The 13,746-nt window shown below is 44.8% G+C and overlaps 2 long non-coding RNA genes across 2 annotated transcripts in view; both read left to right on the forward strand.

Moving 5' to 3' along the window:
* Window positions 1-13,746, forward strand: part of LOC309356515 — a 325,551-nt gene that overhangs the window by 299,190 nt on the left and 12,615 nt on the right. The window lies entirely within an intron of this gene.
* On the forward strand, window positions 11,047-13,412 carry LOC309356550. The gene is made up of 3 exons (XR_014162838.1): window positions 11,047-11,130; window positions 11,608-11,705; window positions 13,281-13,412. It is a non-coding gene; the product is annotated as an uncharacterized lncRNA (long non-coding RNA).

Genomic DNA, 13,746 nt, shown 5'->3' on the forward strand with positions numbered 1-13,746 from the left:
CATTTGAGCAAGGCAACGCTGTTGAATTTCTCCAGTTTGCCCATCCTGCTGCAGCTCCCATCCCATGCCAACACAGAGGGATTTTTTGTGGGGTGCAGGGGATTATAATGGGGGGGGGGGCAAAGAGACAGGAAAGTCCCAATGTGTGGCAGGTGTTGAATAGTGGGTAGACATGGCAGACGACACAGCGATTTCTCCAAAGCAGCTCTTTATTTTGTAAGCTGGAATAGAAACTGAACAGCAAACAGCTCAGCCGGCCTGCTTTTATAGGCAGCCAGCTGTCAACATTGTAGCAACAACAACCCAGGGTTTCCCGCCTAAAATAACTGACGTGGACCTGAGTGAAAACTACCTACAGTATCCCCCTGCTGGCCCAGGGTGAGAACTTCAGTACATAACAACAGGGATTCCACTTGATCTTTTCCAGGGCTTTTTTCAGCCGGAACTCCCCAGACCGTAAGTGGGCGCTATTGTAGGGTTGCCATAATTCAAAAAGTGGTGTGTGTGTTTTTTTTATTAAAAAAAGCTTTTTTTTTTCCTTTCTGGAAATGGGTTGCCATATGTCTGGATTTCCATCCAGACACTGTTTCCGATGACTGAAACTCAGCTATGTCTGGGAAATTCTGGACGTATGGCAACCCTACACTATTGCCATTATAAGAGAACAAGGGAGGAATTTGTGGTGGGTTCTAGCACCTCTTTTTCTAGAAAAATAGCACTGATCTTTTCTATGTTGCCGCTATTCAGTTAGATTTGAACAGAGACAGTGGGTGGTAATTTACACAGCGTTATTAATATGATCGCCAGTTATGGCTGCTTGCTTATTTTGCATACATTCAGTTGTCATGAACTATACTTTCTGCATTCCATCGTCATCATGCAGAAATTGTTCTACATTTCAAGACCTCCGTGCTGAGATAAAACTGGAAGCCTATCCAGACACTGGATTATCCCAGTATTTTTTTTTTATCTCATCCCAGTCCATTTGGAAGACTGCACTGCCCATTTCTAGATGTGGAAATATGAACGTCAGTCCTTGCTTAGATTACATCCGCCACAGAGTCAGTTGTGCCAACCATGGTCACCATTATGGGTTAGCTTTGTGGGTGGTGACATGCATCTATTTGTAGAGTGACAGTAAATTTATGTGTAGTGTTTATATGACATGTAGGTTGGTGTGTAATTTGGGAACTTGTGTGGGCAAATTATGTACCTGGCTGGCCCCAAATGAAAATCATTTTCTTTAAGAGTCTTTAAGAGTTTGCAGATACATAACAACCTCTTTGAAAATAGTTTTAGGTTTCTTTAATGAGCTTTTTTAAAAACAACAACAACAACAACCAAGTTTTAAGCATCTTTCTAGGCGTTCTAAGCATCAAAGCACAGTGGTGGTGTCAGCATTCCCTTGCCTACTTTTCTTATAATGCCAAGCTCTGAAGAAAGAACTTCCTTGTCCCTTTTCCAGAATAGTGGCAAGATGAGGAAGGGAGGAGATAACAGAGATGCTGCTAGCACGGCTTCTTCTCTTACAGCGGCAAAGAATGTAAAAAAGAAGAGGGGGCAGAGGGAGAGGACAGTGCTGCTACCATGAAGAAAAGGATGGGAAGTGGAGGAGTATGGGTGGCAGCAATAGCAGGCCTGTACTGTTCTGTGTCCAGGGGAGCTGTTTACCAGCTTCATCTGATACGCAGGCTGAGACCCTACCTGCCCGCAGACTGTCTCGCCAGAGTGTTGCATGCTCTAGTTATCTCCTGCTTGGACTACTGCAATGCGCTCTATGTGGGGCTACCTTTGAAAGTGACCTGGAAACTACAACTAATCCAGAATGCGGCAACTAGACTGGTGACCGGGAGCGGCTGCCGAGACCACATAACACCGGTCTTGAAAGAACTACACTGGCTCCCAGTACGTTTCCGAGCACAATTCAAAGTGTTAGTGCTGGCCTTTGAAGCCCTAAACGGCCTCGGTCCAGTATACCTGAAGGAGCGTCTCCACCCCCATCGTTCTGCCTGGACACTGAGGTCTAGCGCCAAGGGCCTTCTGGCGGTTCCCTCACTGAGAGAAGTGAAGTTACAGCGAACCAGGCAGAGGGCTTTCTCAGTAGTGGTGCCTGCCCTGTGGAACACCCTCCCACCAGACGTCAAAGAAAAAAACAACTACCAGATTTTTAGGAGACATCTGAAGGCAGCCCTGTTTAGGGAAGCTTTTAATATCTGAAGGACTATTCTATTTTAATATTTTGTTGGAAGCCGCCCAGAGCGGCTGAGGAAACCCAGGCTGTTGGGCGGGGTATATATAATACATTATTATTATTATTATTATTATTTATTATGTGATGGTCAGTGGCAGCAACAAGGAGTGGGGCAGGGAGGCATCTTGTTTGGGGGTGATCTATCAACTGCAGGGGGTGCCAGCAGCAAGGGAGCATCAGTTGCATGATGCCGATGACCCCCTGAAGCCTGGTGCCAATCCTCTTTTCTGGAAAAGCTCTGAGAGAACGATCCCATTCAAAATTGAGATTCCAATCTCTAAACTGGAACCTGTGGGTGATCTGTGCAGAGCAAGAGAAATCATCACAGTTTCTGGGTTCCAGGAAACTGCAAAGGCTACGATGAAATCCTGATGAGTATTTCTTGCTAAATTAAGAGCTGCTTGATTCATCCCCATTGAGAATTTATTTTTGCACACGGTGTATCGCACAATGCATCCTCCTAATCCAGTGGAATCTAGCCCATTCTTAATGTTCCAAAAGGAAATGTCAGTCCCTGTGATCAAACAGCCTTTCCCTATCCAGCAAAAATTTAGTCCACAGAGTAATATTTAGTTTGGCAAAGAGGAAAATTCTCAAGTTGCACAATATTGTCATAACTTTTGCTGCACCCCTCCCCTCTTCCTCCCCCCCCCTTTTCCTTTCCCTAGACTCGCCTGCCCTGCAGAAGTACATGTGTGAAGACATTCTTCTGTCCTTTCGGAGTTGTTTTGGTTAGTAATTTAGTGATGGCTAACAAAGACACGTACTGTTTATGATTTCCATTCTCCCAGATTCCTAACACATTCTACATACCCTGGCAAGGCAGTGGGCTCTGTCAGAGGAAGATAACCAGACTCTTAATGATTCATTCAATCTTCTTTTTAAAAAAAAACTTGAATTATTTTAATGCTTAATAAAAGAGTTTTCCCCTAGGATTTATTATTATTATTAGGGAATAGGGTTGACATTCAGTTTCTTGGAGGAGGGGAGAATTAAGGAGATGGCCCACCTACATATACACACGTAATTCACTATATAGTGCATCTCACCCTGTAAATTGGGGTCACGGCAGACTGAGCTGCCTCTCTAGGAACACATGCCAATGGTCTTCATCCACAAGGGCAGGAAACTTGGGGCTCCTCCAGACAACCTGTTTATTGAGGATTCACCCTGATTTGCTTGCACAAAGCTTATGCAGAGGTTTATCTATGTCTGGTTTTTATTGAATATTTGTTCTGATTTGTTTGTCAGGAGGTCATACAGCAATGAGTGGATATAAATGCTTAAAATAAATAACCGGTTAAAATTTTAGATGGCTTGCTGTTGAATTAGTGCTTGGAGGACTTTAAAAAATATTCCATTTTAAAGGGGTTGAAAGGGTAACTGCGTCTCACCATCCAATAGCATTGAGACTGTCCTTTTGACTTAAACAGGACTATTTTTTAAATAAATGGGCTCATACGCAATGTTAACAAAACACATGGACAACTGACAGATATAGTTAAGAAATTTATCAGGATAGACCACTTGTCCAAAAATGAACATAAAAAGATGTTCAAGTCTCCTCAGTGTTTCATAAAAACAAAACAAAAACCACTAGACAATTATTGAAAATGTTTGGAATGTACTGAATGTAGCAATGTACAATTTTTTTTAATGGTATGGTTTATGAGTTACTCATTCTTAACATGTATTTTCTACCTTTGTTAGCAAACTTCTGTAGTCAATATGTGAGATTTTGGAGTTAACTTTTTTTATTTCCTTTTAAGAGTGCTGTACGATGCATTTACCTAGAGAACTGAAGACCAAAATTCACCTTTATTACCTCATCCCAATAGTTCCTCCCCTTGCTCATAATATGGTACATCTCTGTTTTCCTTCAAGGGGGAACCGCTAAGGGTGGGGGAAATATGATGGTTTGCTATTTACGAACCTCAAGTTGCTAGGTGATGCCATGTGACTTCTTTGTTTAAAGAGCCACCCACATTTTAGCATCAACAACTGAAAGAGAAAATAAGGTTGGAGAAAAAACAAAGTGCTTTTTTCCCCTGGGTGGGGTGGGTGAGTTGACTTGAGCTACAAAAACTTCCTAAAAATAATCTGCTCCTATATGCCTTGCAGCATAGTTCTTTTATCTACCAGCTTGTGCTATGGATGGGTGACTCGTTTATTGAGGAAGGAACATCAATGAATCATCCAGCAGAGAGAGCCTCAGAATTAAGCCTCTTCCACACACCCACATCTCATTATGTATATGAGTCACGCCACCAGGATGTATATATGCATTTATCTATGTAAAAATGTGTAAGAGAGAGAGCAAGTGGGGGAAAGCATGGTAAGGTAGGCATTGCTTGTTAAGTACAGACAGATCCTATAATATGTAATCAACTTGCATAATGCAAGTCCTTTTTTCTAGATGTGTGAGCTCCTACTGATGCAATGGCACAATTGCTCCTAGCTATTAGAACAGCAGTGGGAAACAGAAGAAGAAAAAGAAGAAGAAGAAGAAGAAGAAGAAGAAGAAGAAGAAGAAGAAGAAGAAGAAGAAGAAGAAGAAGGGGAGTTTGGATTTGATATCCTGCTTTGTCACTACCCGAAGGAGTTTCAGAGCAGCTAACATTCTCCTTTCCCTTCCTCCCCCACAACAAACACTCTGTGAGGTGAGTGGGGCTGAGAGACTTCAAAGAAGTGTGACTAGCCCAAGGTCACCCAGCACCTGCATGTGGAGGAGCAGAGATGCGAACCCAGTTCACCAGATTATGAGTCTACCACTCTTAACCACCACACCACACTGGCTCTCTCCAAACCACTGCTCCTCCAAACACATATCTGGCTTTTTGGCCAAGCTCCACTGGGTACCAGCGGCTACTAGCTACTATGGCTATGTTCTACCTTCAGTGTTGATAGAAGCATGCCTCTGAAGGCCGGTTGGTGAGATTCACAAGTGGGGACAGTGCTGTTTCCTTCCTGTCCAGCTTGCTGGCTTCTCATAGGCACCTGGTTGGCCATTCTGTGAACAGAATGCTGGAGTAGATGGGCCATTGGCCTGATCCAGCAGGCTCGTCTTATGTTCTCACGCACTGTTGTCTCACCCATTCTGTTGAAAGAGAGTGGGGCAGGTATAGACGCAGCTGGTCCAAAATGGGGGTTGCTGGCACGGTCAATCAGTTTCAAAGGTATCCGTAGCAACCCTTCTCTACAAGTACCACTGAGGCTGTTCAAGAGCTTTGTATTTGGATATCTTCTAGTTTCAAATGCTAACAGTTGTGAGGCCTCCACAACCTGAGATCCACCAAGCGAAAGTCAGTCCATCAGTCGTATGTGGAAGTCTATGAGGTGCTTAATAATTGTCCCTCCCCCCTTTTTTTTCTTTTACCTGCCTGCAATGAAAAATGTAGAGTAGAACCAACTGGTGGGCTCTGTACAACTTAAAAAGACCACAGATTGTGTAGATCCAGCTCAAGGATCCAGGAGTAAGAAGTGGGAAATCTTGAGTTTATGGTGTCTGAACCGTATCGTGAAGGCTATATTAGAAAAACTAATAAAAGTGCAATTTGTGGTTTAAAGTGAAACCAGATGGCTCAGCATGCTGTGAAACAAACGTGCAGGGCAAGTTCAGTTCATTTCTCCAAAACTGTCATACTTGTCAGGAGCCTCTGGTAACTGTGTTCAGCTGTCCCAAGTGGTGAACCACTGAACTGCAAGTGGCCACCTTTTCAGTGAAGAACCTTCTGGGCTGATTCTGCCCACTCAGGCTAGCTGTTAGATCTTTTTCATCAGCAAGAGCTACAAAGGCTTTCCAGTGGAGACTTGTCTTGCCATCTGGCTTGCTCCTTGGCCTTGTCTCCTGGTTTGTCTTCCATTCCTGCCATCTCATTTGCCACATGGTTCCTGGTTCCTGGGCAGGCTCACCTCAGACAATCTGGGTTCTGGCCCTAGGTGGCCTTGAAAGCCCTAGTGGATTATCTTAATCAGCCAGTGGCATTGGTGGTTTCCAATGCTATAGGTCTCGCTATTCTCTTAGGGCACATGGGCCACCCTCTTCTGATTGGTTCATCAGTGCAAGTATTTCTGTTTGCCCAGTAGCACGATCCTCTCTCTCCTTCCCCCATACACTGTTCTGGGTTTTTCCCTGACCCACCCCCCCGAGAGCCAATTTCAGGGTTGGTGGGCATGGAAGGTGGTGTGGGAAAGCCCTGTTGCGCAAGTGACAGTCCTTTATGCAGGGCACAACGCCCATGGCTCTCTTCCTGACAGATGCTGAGAGGTTAAATCATATTCAACCAATGCAGTGCTGTCAGGAACTGGGCAGAGGAGAAATGGTGGAGACCACCTCCCCCTCCTGACCCTTCCAGGGAGGAGGAAGAGGAAGACAGTTTAGAATTACAACAGGCGTTGGAGGGAGGTCACAGCTCAGAGGCAGATGGGGGGGAAAGCTGGGAAATCATGGGAGAGTCAGAGCGACACCCGGCTGACATGTTGTCATTAGAAAGCATTCCAGACCCTCCATCTCCCAGAACCTGGCGAACCTTAAAAGTGGGAGAGCAAAGAGCTCAAAGACAGAGGACACGTAGTAGCATCCATAGAGGAGACGGTGAGAATGGCAAAAGAGGAAGTGGGAGAGACGGGGGTGGAGATTCACTCGGGACAATGACATTATCCATGAGTCTGGGTTCTATAGACTCTCTCTGTTAAGACTGAAGTAAAAAAGGATGGTAAGATACTTTTCCTTGACTTTATACTTTCCTGGGCAACCAGCTGGGACCTGCTGACAGCATCCGGACAAACGCTCACCATTAGCTTCTCAGTATGATTTGTTTTTATGTTTGTTTCGGGATTTTATTTTAAGAGGTGAAAGAGGGTAAAGCAGAAAGATTGGTGAGGGCAATGAGAGAATGAGAAAATTGGGGAATCAGAAAGATGGACATAAAGGCTTTGATCCTATATTCACTGAAGGAAAGTTTCCTTCCTGTTTCTCTGCTCTGGAGAGTCAGGGGGCTCTCCAAAGGAATGTCGGAAGGGACACAGGTTGCTCCTCCCATCAACTTCCATACATTAATTTAAGACCCATGCTTAGTTTAGGGGTAGTCTTTTTGGCACCCCTCCACATCCTATCTCCCATTGTTCGAGAGGGACAGCACCAGTGGCATAGCGTGGGGGTGCAGGGGGGGCCGGCCGCACCGGGTGCAACATCTGGGGTTAGGGTTAGGGGGCGCAAATCCACGGGTTAGGGGGCGCAAATTACTTGCCTTGCCCCGGGTGCTGACAACCCACGCCACGCCACTGGACAGCACTGCTCCAGAAAGGCTTTGAGGGTTGGCACAGATGTCTGCTGATAGGAAGCAGAGATAGAAAACTTTCCTTCCCTTAGCTTTGTCTTAGGAGCCCCGGCACAATGAAAAAAATGAGAAGGGAGTTCACCAATTTATGCATATATTTAGCTGTACAGTGGTACCTTGGGTTAAGTACTTAATTCGTTCCGGAGGTCCGTTCTTAACCTGAAACTGTTCTTAACCTGAAGCACCACTTTAGCTAATGGGGCCTCCTGCTGCTGCTGCGCCATCGGAGCCCGATTTCTGTTCTCATCCTGAAGCAAAGTTCTTAACCTGAGGTACTATTTCTGGGTTAGCGGAGTCTGTAACCTGAAGCATATGTAACCTGAAGCGTATGTAACCTGAGGTACCCCTGTATTGTGGTGCTTCTCCCTAGCCTGTCTTCTCTTGGCTTCTGACATTCTGTAATCTACAAGACCTGGTATCCTTCAGATATTTTTCCCAACCTGGTATCCTTCAGATATTTTTGGACAGCAGCTTCTATCACCTGGTGCTGGCTGGAGCTAAGGGAGAGTTGCTTCGTAAAAAAATCTGGAGGAGCCTGTTGGGGAAGGTAGATATAGATGAGATCACATTTGTATTATTTGGGCTAATCCTTAAGGAACACCACGATACCCACATATCAGGGTTAGCCGCAAATATGAGTGCAAATCCTCTGAAGTGATTTCAGGCTGCGGCCTGGGAAGTTCTTTCTGGCAATTTCTTAAAAACAGCAAATCTGATCACACCAAGCCAACTTCCTGGCATAACAGATGGAAACTATTTAAAAAAACTATTCCGATATTCTGTGAACACACTTCGCAGCAAATGATGAAGCATGCCTTGTGAGTCAAGCCCCATTATAAAAGATGTCTCATATATACCTCATATTACTGCCTTGCTGTCGAGCCACAAGTGGTTTCCTAGCAAAACAACCTTTGGCATTTTATCACAGGGTTTTTCAGACTTATCTGCCTTCAGGTAAGTTTTCCCACCACTGCATATCTGCCAAGCAGTCCTTGCATATTTGCCCCAGAGCCCCAGTGTGTATTTCAGAAGATTTGGCAGAGACAGAGACATAGTCTAGGGAGCAAGCTCAGTCCACATGGTGTGCTGCTGGGCCTTTGGGGCTTCACTGTTTCTCTGCATGTACTGACACTGTAGAACAAGAGTAGGCTGACTTCAGGCTTGTCACATCTTCTATGTTTTCATTTTTTTTACCAGAACCCCAAATAAAGTCAGGTGCAAAAGACATACATACGGATGATACCCATAATAGGATGATACCCAGAAAAAGGACGTGGGTGGCGCTGTGGGTTAAACCACAGAGCCTAGGGCTTGCCGATCAGAAGGTTGGCGGTTCGAATCCCCGTGCCGGGGTGAGCTCCCATTGCTTGGTCCCTGCTCCTGCCAACTTGGCAGTTCGAAAGCACGTCAAAGTGCAAGTAGATAAATAGGTACCGCTCCAGCAGGAAGGTAAACGGCGTTTCTGTGCGCTGCTCTGGTTCGCCAGAAGCGGCTTAGTCATGCTGGCCACATGACCCGGAAGCTGTACGCCGGCTCCCTCGGCCAATAAAGCGAGATGAGCGCCGCAACCCCAAAGTCGGTCACAACTGGACCTAATGGTCAGGGGTCCTTTTTAAGTGCTTTCCTCAGGGAGGTTCATATGGCACCTTTATTATACATCTTTAGGCATCAGGTGAAAAGGTTGCTCTTCACCCCAGGCCTTTGGCTAATTCATATTCTACAGCCTTTTAAATGTGTTTTTTTTTGGGGGGGGGGCGTATTGTTTGGTTTGGTTTTGCTTTTATCCTGCATTTTTCTGTTGTGGACAGTCCTCAGATCTTCAGATGACTGGCAGTATATAAATTTAATTAATAATAGGCAGATCATTTTATTCATAATTGCACCACTTTTTCAGGTGTTTTCTTAAAGTCAGTTCCATCTCATTTCCACTCAATCCGCAACTTAATAAAAACAAACAAAATCTGCCTTCCAATATTAATTTAAATACTTATTTTAAAACAGAATTTCTCTTAAAACATGTATTTCTAAACACATGTTGGTATAAAGACCCAGCCCAAGACAAACAGTTGTTGATGCTATTCTTCTCAGAACAACATTTGCATTAAGGCTCAAGTGCAAATTTAAAAACAGCAACAACCCAGCAACATCAATTTAAATCATGTTGTGAACTGTTGGATGGTTCAGTAAAATGATTCACACCATATGGACCATTTTATTTTTAAAAGAAAAATGAGAAATAGTGGAAGGAACATACACTGCACTTGGATGAGGTTGGCTACAGAAGAGGCCAATGTCACAGCATGTCTGCTTTTGTTTTATTTCAGTTGGTTAGGGATGAAGAACAGATAAGCTCCATACACTGAGCTAGTGGAACATAAGAGCACGATCCAACTTTTTAATCCTGTTGATTTCAGTGGGAAAGATGTAAAGTTGAAGCTAATCCATGTTTGTTAGACACACCCAAAAAGTTCCTTAGTACCGCTAATAAAATACAAAAAAGGCCATTATTACCGTATTTTTCGCCCTATAGGATGCACTTTTCCCCCTCCAAAAATGAAGGGGAAATGTGTGTGTCCCCTATGGGGCGAATGCAGGCTTTCGCTGAAGCCTGGAGAGCAAGAGGGGTCGGTGCGCACCGACCCCTCTCCCTCTTCAGGCTTCAGGAAGCTCTGCGCAAGTCCCCCCCGGGCTCCCACGGCTTGCGCAGAGCTGCCTGCACCCCGAAGCCCCGGCGCCCTGAGCAGTCGCGCCAGGGCTTCGGGTAGCTCTGCAAAAGCCGCGGGAGGGCTCCCCCAGCTTGCGCAGAGCTGCCTGTTCTGGGGGCTGGGGTCGGGGGAAGCTCGGGCTTCCCCCGCCCCAGCCTCGCGCCTTGGGGGGGGGAATAATTTTGTTTCTTTATTTCCCCCCAAAAAAACTAGGTGCGCCTTATGGGCCGGTGCGCCCTATGGGGCGAAAAATACGGTATGTAGATATACAGTGGAACCTTGGTTTTCAAGCATCTCGGAAGTCAAACGTTTGGTTTTCGAATGCTGAAAACCCAGAAGTAATTGCTTACATTTTCGAAAGCACCTCAGAAGTCAAACAGCTTCTGAGGCAAGTTTCTCAATTTTCTCAATTGAGTTTGCTGACCGCCCCTTGCGCCTCGGTTGTTGAAAATTTTGGAAGCCGAATGGTCTTCCGGAATGGATTACGTTCGACAACTGAGGTTCCACTGTATAAACTGTTTCAAATACATCATTGAGACTATTCAACCATCCATCTCTTCAGGCACACCAACTTAGGCCCCACGCCATGGGTGTGCAGCCCATGCGTGCCATGATGTCATGACGCCACGTCACAACACTGTGGCATGTGTGCGCACTACAACACAGTGGCGGTGACTGGGCCGGGGCCTGTGCCTCCACCACGGTACCTCTGTTGGGGCCTGCTGTGGCTGCATCCCACAAACATGTCTGTGGGCCGCATTGAGTCCCAACAAAGGCCCCACAACGGAGACACAGGTCCCAGCCCTGTTGCTGCCATGATGCCGGAACACCAAAGGTAAGGCAGCAGGCACAGCAGCAGCAGGGTTGGAGGCCAGGCATCCACAGCAAATATTTTGTGCATGCCCAAGTCCCCAGGGCCCCCAGGAGTTGGTGCCAGTGCATCTCATTGTTGTTGGCATCTGTCTCTCGAGACAGTCAATGGAAGAGTGCATCAAAAGTCAAACTGTAGAGACCAATATGGGAGAGTCATGTTTTATTGCAGCTGGGGCAGATGCACCATGGCGTTTCTACTCTCTGTGCTCCTCCCGGCAATCCAGGAATTGCAGTCGTCTGCAGGGGATTGCCACAAGGCAGGGTTAATGTTGGCAGTGTTACGTCTGCAGACATCTTTATAACACAGAGTTGGTATTTTCCCCATAGTACTCAGCAGGGAGATTCCACAGTAGTTGTTACACAAAGGTGGCAGTCACCTTTGTCCACGTAAAGAGCCATAATTCTGGAGTTGTGTGTGTCTTGTGGCACTGTTTTCCAGCACTGCAAGAGAAGGCCATGGAGGTACATCATGAGGGAGGAGATGAGTTCAACTTTCAGAACTTCTGTTGGGATTCCGTCCTGTTCCTGAACTTTGTTGTTGTTTAGTTGTTTAGTCGTGTCCAACTCTTCGTGACCCCATGGACCAGAGCACGCCAGGCACTCCTGTCTTTCACTGACTCCCGCAGTTTGGTCAAACTCATGCTGATAGCTTCGAGAACACTATCCAGCCATCTCGTCCTCTGTCGTCCCCTTTTCCTTGTGCCCTCCATCTTTCCCAACATCAGGGTCTTTTCCAGGGAGTCTTCTCTTCTCATGAGGTGGCCAAAGTATTGGAGCCTCAGCTTCAGGATCTGTCCTTCCAGTGAGCACTCAGGGCTGATTTCCTTCAGAATGGATAGGTTTGGTCTTCTTGCAGTCCTGAACTTTACCACATGCCTAATAGTTGATAGCATTCTTCAAGGGAGGCAGGAATATCCAGCTCTTCCAAACAGGCGGAAAGCTGTCAGTTGCTGTGGCGAAGACCATGCTTTCTGCTGAGTACAGTTCTTGATAGTGCACCACCCATCACTTCATCTGCTTGCTGTGATCTGTGATTATCTTTCCAGACAAGGTTTTCAGTGGGACAGTTTTTCTGACCATTGGTCCAAAGGCCATCTTCATGCTTTCGTACGTTTTGTGAGTGTTGCCGCTGTCAGCAGAGAGTTGAATGCTCTGACACAGCTTTAGCCAGCAGTCACTGGCACAATGTCTAGCAATCTGCTGGGCATCGCTCCTTGCCTTTCTCAGTGCAGCAAGTGTCTTGTTTTCTGTGTGGCATTGTCAAAAAGGCTATTTTAGCCAACATCTTTCATGTCAAGTGATGCTATTAGAGAATCAGCTCAAAGTATAGATTTGGATCTCATAGTAAATCCTATGAGCCATCCTTTTCAAGGGTTTCTTGTGAACTCTTATTCTTTAAAAACTCTGGGCATTTAAAGAGAATTCAATTTAGAGAAAAATATTTTAAATATGACTTTAAAAAGGGTAGGCATGAAATAGAACCTCATTAAGAACACCTTAATGTAACTCAATTAAATCTTTGTTGGTTAGTTGTTATTTTTAAAATCTAACCACTAGCTTAAATTCTCTGGTCACCAACATATAATAAGAGATCTTCTATTTTTAGTTCATCTGTTTTTCTAACAATAAACCACCATGTGCTTTCAAAATTATCACCATCTTTTATATTTTGAAATTTATTAAATTGTTTTAAAAACTGAATAGGGCGACTGGGGGGTGCAATGCTTTTCCTGGAAGCAAGCCTCATGGAAATCAATGGGATTTACTTTTGAGTAAACATGCAAAGGATAGCAAAATTGTTTTCAAGTTCTCCTTCTCTTCTCTTTGCTGCTAACACTGTGATGCCCTCCAGTGGCTGATAATTTTCTGCTCAGTACTATACAGAGAATTATTTAAACAGAAATAAATCATGGAAAGACTTCAGTGATTTGCCCGTGGCGAGTTCAGCCCATATATGATCTGGATAGTTGTTCAGATTGCATAACCAGTCATTTTATCAGTTTCCCTCAAAAATATAATAAAAGTATTAATGATCTCAGGCTTATTACTAAGATGTATAATACCATAAAGACAAGGAGAAACAAAACACCTATTTGACCTGTTCTTTTATAGAGTGGAAAGAGAGTTGTTCAGACCTGCATTCCAAGAGGTGTGAAGCTTAATCAGAGATCAAATACAAAACATGCCACTGCGATGATACCTACTCATCAGGCTTTTGACAAGACAGTTTCCTGTGACAGCTTAATCTGCAACATAATCTAACAACAAATTAAATGTACCCTGCAGAACTAATATACTCCAACCTATCTTTATAACCTGAAAGCTTTGATATTTTTAAAAATAGCCTTGGGGTAGTGAAGAGTTAGCATGTTCCTTCATGCTAATTAAAATGATGTTTAAGTATAGGAAACTCAATCAGGGATTTACCACCTTCAAAGAGAGGGAAAGCACTATATTCTTCAGAACTTCAATGGCTCATGCCTTAAACATAGTTGTGGTCTGATGGAAGTCTCTCATACAAACACAGTCACCAACAGACAATAGCTTTCAGAGAGACAATATTGTATTTCAGGGGTGA

Source organism: Podarcis melisellensis (assembly GCF_964234715.1).
Source record: "Podarcis melisellensis genome assembly, chromosome: 1".
In the NCBI taxonomy this organism is placed as follows: Eukaryota; Metazoa; Chordata; class Lepidosauria; order Squamata; family Lacertidae; genus Podarcis; species Podarcis melisellensis.